General features: G+C 37.8%; 1 pseudogene; it reads left to right on the plus strand.

The window, feature by feature from the left end:
- The first annotated feature begins 5,777 nt into the window (after positions 1-5,777).
- Positions 5,778-7,303, plus strand: LOC134209340 (putative nuclease HARBI1; annotated as a pseudogene).
- Positions 7,304-9,236: the final 1,933 nt, after the last annotated feature.

Consider the following 9,236-nt stretch of genomic DNA (forward strand, 5'->3'; position numbering starts at 1 on the left):
TCAGCGATATTTGACCATCTTAGCCTTAGATCATATTTCCATAAAAAAATAAACGAAAAAACAGGTTGCGATTCAGTCTCAATTTCAACAAAAAAATGGAAAGGAAAAATGGAAAAATATTTTTCAAAAATACGCCACAGATGGTTTTTGGCATCACGCCACCGACAATTTTGCATCAGCGGACTGCAGCTACAATTTTGAAAAATTTAAAAGAATTTCTTGTGGATATTCAGGAAAAATCCAGTAAAGATATTTCCTGTAAAAACTTTGACACTACTTCATACAATTCTGATAAAGTGCTGGCATTCAGAACGATTTTTGAACAATTCTCTCTGTCCGATCACGGACGGGTAGCGGGGAACTGTCGGTATCTTAACCTCGACAGCGGCGCCTTCCCTCTGAAGGATGCCTGGAATGAGCCACCCAGTTGGCTCGATTGGGGATATGGACTGTATCAACGCGCTTCGGCTGAAGGGCCTCCAAATCCGTATGATAGCGACAAACGAAAATTATCCTTTAACTCTAGAAGCCTTGAGAAAAGCTGTTTGGTTCGGCTTGTCCAAGAAAAAATAAAGCGGTTAAATAAAAAAACAACGATGTATTTCGCGGAATGGCTTACAAGAAACTGAATGCTCTTGACGTCATTGCTGTTGGTGCTCTCGTCTTAGGCTTCTTCTTCTTCTTTGTCCTTGCTGGTGGCGTCAGCTTCATAACGGGACCTTCCGCTAACGGGACTTCGCGAGCCAAGCATGCAAGCTATCAATTGCCGTTTGGATAAGAAGTGCGTGTTCATTTTCAAAATGGTGACCAAAACACCCGCGGTCGACTCGGGGCTAGTAGGATGGGATGTGGGATTTTGGGGTGATTAACTTTAGGATTGGTAACTTGGGACAAACATTCTATCACGTTCGCTTTGGGCGCGAACACTTTCTGAAAAATTTTGCTTGGAAATTTTGCTACAAATTGTTAATGAAAAAAAAAACAAAACATCTCCAGTGTAAATTCCGAAAAAAATTCCTTAAAACTCCGAAAAAAATCCATGTGAATTCTGTCTGTTCCGGAGTGCACCTCAAAATGTTCAGTCTCCAGTCTCTTTGCGAGCAAAGGCGTAGGATTGCCAATCCGGAGACGAGTTCGATTCTCGTTCTTGTCTTGGATGTTTTCGGGTGGGAAACATTCTCGACACCCTAGGTATAGTGTATCCATAGTACTTGCTACACGTGATATATTATCGTGCAATGGCTGGCATATAAAAGCTTTCAATTTATAACTGAGGAAATTCTAATAGAATATATCTATTTACGTTGATTTTTTTTTCAAATTTGGAATTGTGAAATAATTTTTTTTTGGCATACTTTTTTACGCTCTTTGTGAATTCTATCACCTTTTTTTCAATTTTCCAAGTATTTTTTTTATTCGAGTCATTATTGACGAGCTCGGTGGTCTAGTGGCTATCGCTTCTGCCTTATAAGCAGAAAGCCGTGGATTCAATTCCAGGCTCGTCCCTTTCCTACTTTGTATTTCTATCTTAGTTCTTTCTGTGTTTCACGTTATACCAAAACGATTCCTACTGTTATAACCTTCTACACAATCCCAAAACCTCCCGTGGCAGCTATGAGAGGTCGTAGAGTTCTCTGCATCTTTCTTAAGTAGGTGTCCAACAAGGGCAGGGCAGATCTCGACTATTGGAGAGTGCATTGCTTCCATCTAAGAGTTAGTGATTAGTCCCAAATCAATATTTGTGGTAACGGATGAAAGTGTACCACCTACGAATTTGTGCGAACTGCTAAATGCCAATGCTAATTTTTTTATTCGAGGCATTATTTTGAATTTCCACGGAAGAGTCTATGGATTATCTTCAAAAAAATCTTTGGATTTTCAAAGAATAAATCTTTAGAATTCTAAAGGTTCATGGTTTTTGAATTTCATAAATTCTTCCAAAATTTCATCGGGATTAAACCACCCGATTTGGACGTTAATTTACAATGTTATGAAAACTTATATGTGAATATGTACGTTATGTCGAAGATATTGATTTGGAAAATGGTTTGGATGTAACCACTTTCCCTTCGATGGGACTCGAACCCGTACGTACATATTCACATATGAGTTTTCATAACATATTTTTTTCATTTCTTTCAGCAAGTATAATCTATTTTCAGCCTTGGTTATCTGTTGTATTCACATTTTTTTCTTCCGAAATTTGCACTAGATGGCCAGCCCTTTGTCAGTTTGCCATATTTTATAGGATTCATAATATTTTCCTCTAGATACAGTGTCTCATCATTACTGTGGCACATGCCATTACAAGAACCTCACTGAATATTGTTCGCAGCACATTTTACTTGAAAACCCTAAATCTTCCTGGCCTGCTTCTTACAGTGTTCACGCTTCATGTCTGAAATACGCTATCGGATGAACTAGGGCTTTATACAGAGCGAAATTCATTTCCGACTGCATGTTACCGAAGCTAAGCTTTTGCTACAAGCACAACTGTCCCATATTTGAGTGATTCCATTTCTGTGTGGGTTATTCATACTTTTATGGGCAGTAATTCGTTTACGAACGTGGTAAAAGACCGTATTCGCAACAGACATCTACAAGTATTCTAAGGAAACAATTTCTGCAATACCTCCAACTACTTTTATATTTATATCTATAAAAAATTGTAGAGTGAATTACCATCTTAATCTTCAGTAAGACAAAAGTTTCCACCATTTCGTCTGCAAAACCCAAGAGCATATGCGTGAGTACTGCCGAGATGAAGTACATGATTGTGTGTAGAGACAGAGATAAGCTGAGTGTTGATGTAGTGCTTGAAAGGGGTGTGTTTGAACGTGTAGAAAAAATACCTTTGAAAGTTTTAGGCCTAAGTTAGGTCTTGTATAATACAGACGGAAAAGAAATTCGCTCTTTATAATATGTACCTTAATTCTACCGGTGGGCAATTACGGACATGAAATGTAAGCAAACTAGGAAGCTTTCAAATTTTCCAAGCGTGAGGTGGGAGGTACAATACAAAGTGAAGGGCCAGTAAATGACGAGCACGAAGTACAAGGAATATCTTAGGTTTAAAAGAGAAAATATTATGAATCTTTTTAAATACGGCGCGCTTCAGTGGGCAGGTCGTATATTACGAATGTCAAAAGATAGAATTGCAAAAACAATATTCAAGTGAATATTCATCAGACAACAGTATAGATCCGGAGATAGAAGATTATTAAAAACGCAAAAATAAAAACAAAAGAAACACTTTAGAAAAAAAAATGCCTCAACCACAGAAAAACAATATTCATACAAATTTTAAACCTACTTAAGGCTACAAATATGTATATTATTAATTCTGCGGGCTAATTAGGTTCTGCAGCGTCTGTACGTAACCTCAAACTGATGACAGATTAGTAGTACTTCGCGTTGGACTCGGGGGCAGCCAACCAATCACGAAGTCGAATCTTGTCGGAGTCCTCGTCGGAGTCAGTGGATAGTACTACTGAACTGTCAAAAAAGTTCATTTGACGAGGACCGAATTCATTCGTGACGTCATGCTGCAGAACCTAATTACAATAATTTATCTAGGGCTGTGCAAATATCGATAAAATCGATAATATCGATATTATCGGATGAAATTTATCGATACGATACCCGATATCATTGAACTCAAATATCACCGATATCGATCAATCTTTGCAATCGATTAAAAAAATAATGCTGCCAATTAAATCAACTAAACTACATACCCTGGCTCACTGACTACATTCATTTAAACAAATGTAGCAAGTCCATCATTTTTTTTAATGTCCATTGTGCCTGGTGTTCAGAATTTAAGCTCATCAGTACCCGCTAAGCTTCCTCTTTTTGTCCATTTCAATGTCTGTCATTAAGGTTAACCCCTTTCGTATGTCTTCCTCTCATTGTTGTCTCCCAAAAAAATGTTTGTCCCGTTACAGATGTGAAACATCGCCAAGAATGTCAACTATGTGAACATCAGCATCGTAATTACTTAAGCACCCTAAATTCCCTTCCTTTCCTACTATATTATTGTATTCCCTAACCTCGACCAAACCGCGAGTCTTTCAGTTCCCCAAAACTCACATTATGTATAAGATTTCAGAAATGAATTGTTAAACTTGATTTCGGCTCCGTAACGCTTCACGGCAATTGAGCCTCCAAAATAAACGAAAGATTAAAAAAAAAGTACCGTCAAGCTGTGGAGGACGACGAAGGTTGTTCGTAACTTAGTAGGGAAAGCACTTGTCCAGCATACTTAGGTCGCGGGTTCAAACCCCACCGAAGGAAGACTTCCAATACATTTTTTCGAACTAAATCTTTCACATGTTGTGAAATTTCAATAAGCTAGTTTTCAAACATAGTAATTAATTTACAATCCGAGTGGTAAATAGCCGGAAAATAGGCAATGAACTTTGATTGAACACTTCTTCCACTGATGGCGACGTCGGTTCTATCGGATAGACTGTTTTCTATGACAAGCCGTTGGCCGGTGTTGAACTTAATCTAGAATTAAAAAAACACCTAAATAAAGATTTAAAAAAAATAGGACAAGCCGTATACTCTGTAATGCTCAAAGTAGTTTGGATCCCCTTACGATGTAAGATTTAATGTGAATTTTGAAAAAGCGAAATAAGAGTACATTAAACTGCTGTTAATCGATTTTATCACCTCCTGGTTAAATTCGGGGTGATAAAATAGGAAAAGTGTCACAATATTTTCTATTTTTAATTTTTTTTCTCATTTATGAATCAGTTTATGCCTTGGGAAGGCAAACTGCGTGCACCAAAAGGCATACAAAACCCTTGACATGAAATCTAAAATCATTCATAATAAACCATAGGCGGTGAAAAATATTTCATGAAAATCATTGTCGTTTGCGGTGTTACTACCGAGACGGATAAGAGCGACTAAGATTTTCAAATTGTTTTGGGGTGACAAAATAGAGTTACAAACATGACAAAATCGGTAGTAGACAACTCGGGTAAAAACTGTTTTTTTTTTTAATTTATCGGATATCGATTTGATATCCGATATTTCCAAACCCGATATAAGCGTTACGTTACGTAGCCTCGAAGCGTTACGTAACTTATGGATGTTTCCAGGGTTGTTAATCGTTAATTTATCGTTATCGCCGATAAAGTTGATTGTGATCAACGTTATCGGTTGCTACGATAAAGATGGATCAACTGAATTATTATCGAAGTTCGATAATTTAACGTAAGTTAACTCGATAATTTTGCGATAATGAGGTTACTAGATTACGCGAATAAAGTTAGGCTTTGGTCCGATTCGTGAATTAAAATTGAATTAAACTTAAAAGTGACAGTTCGGAAATTATGAAATCCCCCGCTCATAAGAATGGCTGGTGCTACCCAGCAAGACCAACAAAACATCTATCAAAAATGATTCAATATCTGTCAAAAGTAATCTTGCTCTGCGAGCAGGGTTATTTGGAAATTTTTGAAATGTCACTTTTAAGTTTAATTCGATTTTGATTCACGAATCGGACCAAAGCCTTAGTGTAAAATTTTGACAGAAGCCAAGAATGGAACAAGCTGTTGACCAGAGTTAATTTTGATGGAAGTGGGGCACTCTAGAATTAATGCCTAATGCCTGCTATTCTACGAAACGAAGAGAAGTGAGGTGTTCTGTTGGTGGTTCAGTGATTTTATTTTCACTATGCAGCATAGATGTTCCGATAAGAAGACCGCGGAACTTGCAGTAACCAGGCGGACTTAATTCTCTGAGACAGAGACACATTACGCACGATGACTTTCCTTTGTATAAGCATTCTTTCCTTATCGTATAAGCAAGAATATTTAGCTTATATTGGGATCCAAGTACTAAATATTGGAGAGGTTATTGGAATCCATCAAACTACGGTCTGTAAAACCATATGGGAAGTATGTCAGAAGATTGCCGATAAAGCTGATCGTTGGATTCAATTTCCGAACTCAAGGGATGCGATGAAAAATGCCGAGATTCTATGGTCCCAGAATCAAAAGATCCCTCACACAATTGGCGCAATTGATTGTGCACATGTGGCAATCATTAAACCACATACCCACGGTGACGAGTTCATCAATGCAAAAGGGATTGCCTCCTTCAACGTTCAGGCAATGGCCAAGAAGGTGTAATGGCCAAGAAATATTCACTTCCATCGACTGTTCGTGGCCCGGCTCCGTGCATGATTCGAGAATTTGGAGGAATTCGGCTATTTATAATATCATGCACGAAAACTCTTCTGGAGTACTTCTGTTGGGGGATGAAGGTTATGGAATAGCTCCCTGGATGATGACTCCTTACCGTAATCCTGAGACGAGACCTGCAAAGACGCTGCTTCTTTTCTCTTGTTTTGACACTTGTTCTTCTTTTCATCACAGTTGATCATCGAGTTTCAACTGTTTACTTGACTGTTTCACCTAAGCCCCAGGTGGACCCTTCTGAGCACAATAAAAGTGTATCCAATTCACGAAATAGCTAATTCATTTTCATAAGGATTTTTATACCGGGAACAAAACACAGGTTTATTACTGATTATTAACAAGCTAAACGGAAGGTTTGGAATACTCGTTAAAGTAAAAAAGTCTTGGTAAAACAAAAATGATGTGGAATATTTTATTTGGGATACCAATACTTTCACTCAAAAAGCTGCTGGTTGCACCTGACAGTTCGTGACAGCAGTTGACTGGCAGCAGCTGAAGTTACATTTTTTCCTCTTTGCAGGTCTCGTCTCAGCCGTAATCCAGATACTCTAGTTCAGTTGAATTATAACAAGATTCACAGTCGTGAAAAGGTCGTTATTGAACGTGTGTTCGGTCAAGTCAAAAGGCGCTTTCCCATACTGAAATCCAAAATACGCATTAAAACCGATAGAGTTTCCGCACTTATTTTGGCATGCTTCGTTCTTCATAACGTAGCTAAACATTTGGGGGAGCAGGAATTCGAGGACGATTTTTCGGACCCAATTGTTTTGGTACCAGTGTCTCCTGTGAATGAGAATAGAAGCAACACCTTAAAAATGAGAGGCGATTCGCGTCGGGACATAATTTCGCAGTATTTAATTGAATAGAAACGATTTATAGAGTAAATGGTGTTTATTATTTCTATTAAACAAAAAAAAAACGAAAGGCTGCCTTTATTCTGGTGTGTTCGTTTGCATATTGATAAAGTTATCGACTTTATCGAGAGTTTCTTCCATCCGCCTGTGCAAATGCTTCTGTTCTTCGAAGATCTCCAACTGTTTGATGAGCACGAGCCGTTGAAGATCTGATGTTGTTAACTTCGATGTTTCCGGAGTTTCAAAGTTACGCTGCAATTTGGCAAAAGGAAAACGTTATATTTACGTTATATTTACTAATGTGTTCAGATGAAACAGTAGATACCTGTTTTTGAGATCGTCTTTGAGTTGTTGGAATCGGAATCGACGTTGATGGCGAATTTCTCGGAGAGATAAACTCAACAGCATTTTCATCCGATTTTTGTTCAGAGGTAGATGTCCCGGCTGAAGTTCCATCTGAAATATTTATATGTATAAAGCATTGTTTAATAAAAAAAAGTTATTACTTACATGGTAATTTTACCACAGTAGGGTTTTCTTCGGCTCCTAGCAGCCTGCAGAATATTTTCTCCCCTTCATTCAAATCGATTTTTTAAATTTCCCGTAGCCTTCATGTCCGTTTTGTTCTTGATGCGAGTTTTCATATTGTTGATCTTTTTGGAAATCTGCTGTTCCGTAACCTGTATTCCTTTTCGGAGAAGAATGAAATCAATCATTTCTCGAGTCGCCTTTTTTTCTTCGCTTTCATTGCCGGAGTCTGAGATTTCTTCAGTAGTGCAATGCCGCAGTTTTCCAACGCAGTACTGAACAACACATCACTGACTCTGCTCGTGGAATTATCATTCGACATATCCGCCTCATTTTGCGTAGCCAAGTCATCATTGACGACCACCGGAGCGCACATTTCACTTTCCTCCACTTGTTCGTCCATCAATACGCTAAGAGAAGAATGAATTCTGTCATCAAAAGAAAAAGTAGAATCATGAAAATAAATTCACAGCGTGGTATGGGATGCAGCTCTCAAAATAATTTTCAAAATTTCAAAATGATATTTATTTACAAATAATTTATAGCATGAGGTTGGAAATTTGATTATCTACATTATACATATATTAATTTGATTGTTAATGACAATGAAGTTTTTTCTTGAAATGATTTGGGAGATGGTAGCACTTTTAATGTTTATTGAATTTCTAATCCCGCCTAAATAAATCATTTCAAAAAAATTTCTGTTTGTAATTTTTAAAATTATTTTCAACTCCATTGGCTATACCTTGCCGTGTTAAATTTCAGTGATTCAACTTTTCCTCTGATGACAGCGTTCATCCACTTCTCCTTGCATTAGGTTCTGCAGCGTCTGTATCTAACCTCAAACTGATGACTGATTAGTAGTACTTCGCGTTGGACTTGGGGGCAGCCAACCAATCACAAACTCGATCCTTGTCGGAGTCAGTGGAAAGTACTACTGAACTGTCAAAAAAGTTCATTCGACGAGGACCGAATTCATTCGTGACGTCATGCTGCAGAACCTAATATTCCACTGGATCGTAATCGATAATTCGATCAACAATAACAGGTTGATCACCGTGTTCATCCGTCGGAGTGTTCCTCTCAGCTGTAGCGACAAAACCATTAGCATAATGCTCATCCTCCGAGTTATTCACGAATCCTGTGAAACTATCTTCGGAATTTAAATTACGAAGAAAATTGCTCGCCATGTTCACTCAATTTAAAACAATTGTACAGAGCAACCGCAACGTAAACAACAAAACATAACCAAACACAATTTTGACAGATGTAGTTTGTAGTAAGTAGGGTAAGACACCCAGAAATCGCCCTCCCCCAAGTTTTCGCCCACCTATTTTAAAATCTTCATTTCTCGAAAACTAGTTGTTGGAAACAGTTAAAGTTCAGGTTTTTTCATGATTGATTGATGCTTGTATGGAAAAACCTTAACTGTAACTGTTTTCAACAACTAGTTTACGAGAAATGAAGATTTTAAAATGGGTGGGCGAAAACTGGGGGGAGGGCGATTTCTGGGTGTCTTACCCTACTACATTTTTTTTTCGAATGTAGTATTGACTGCTATGTTCGAAAAATATTTTTATTCATACCAAAGCAACTTTACTACTTGTGGATCTTACTACAAAGTACAGTTAAACCTCCA

This window comes from Armigeres subalbatus, chromosome 2 (genome assembly GCF_024139115.2).
Source record: "Armigeres subalbatus isolate Guangzhou_Male chromosome 2, GZ_Asu_2, whole genome shotgun sequence".
Classification (NCBI taxonomy): domain Eukaryota; kingdom Metazoa; phylum Arthropoda; class Insecta; order Diptera; family Culicidae; genus Armigeres; species Armigeres subalbatus.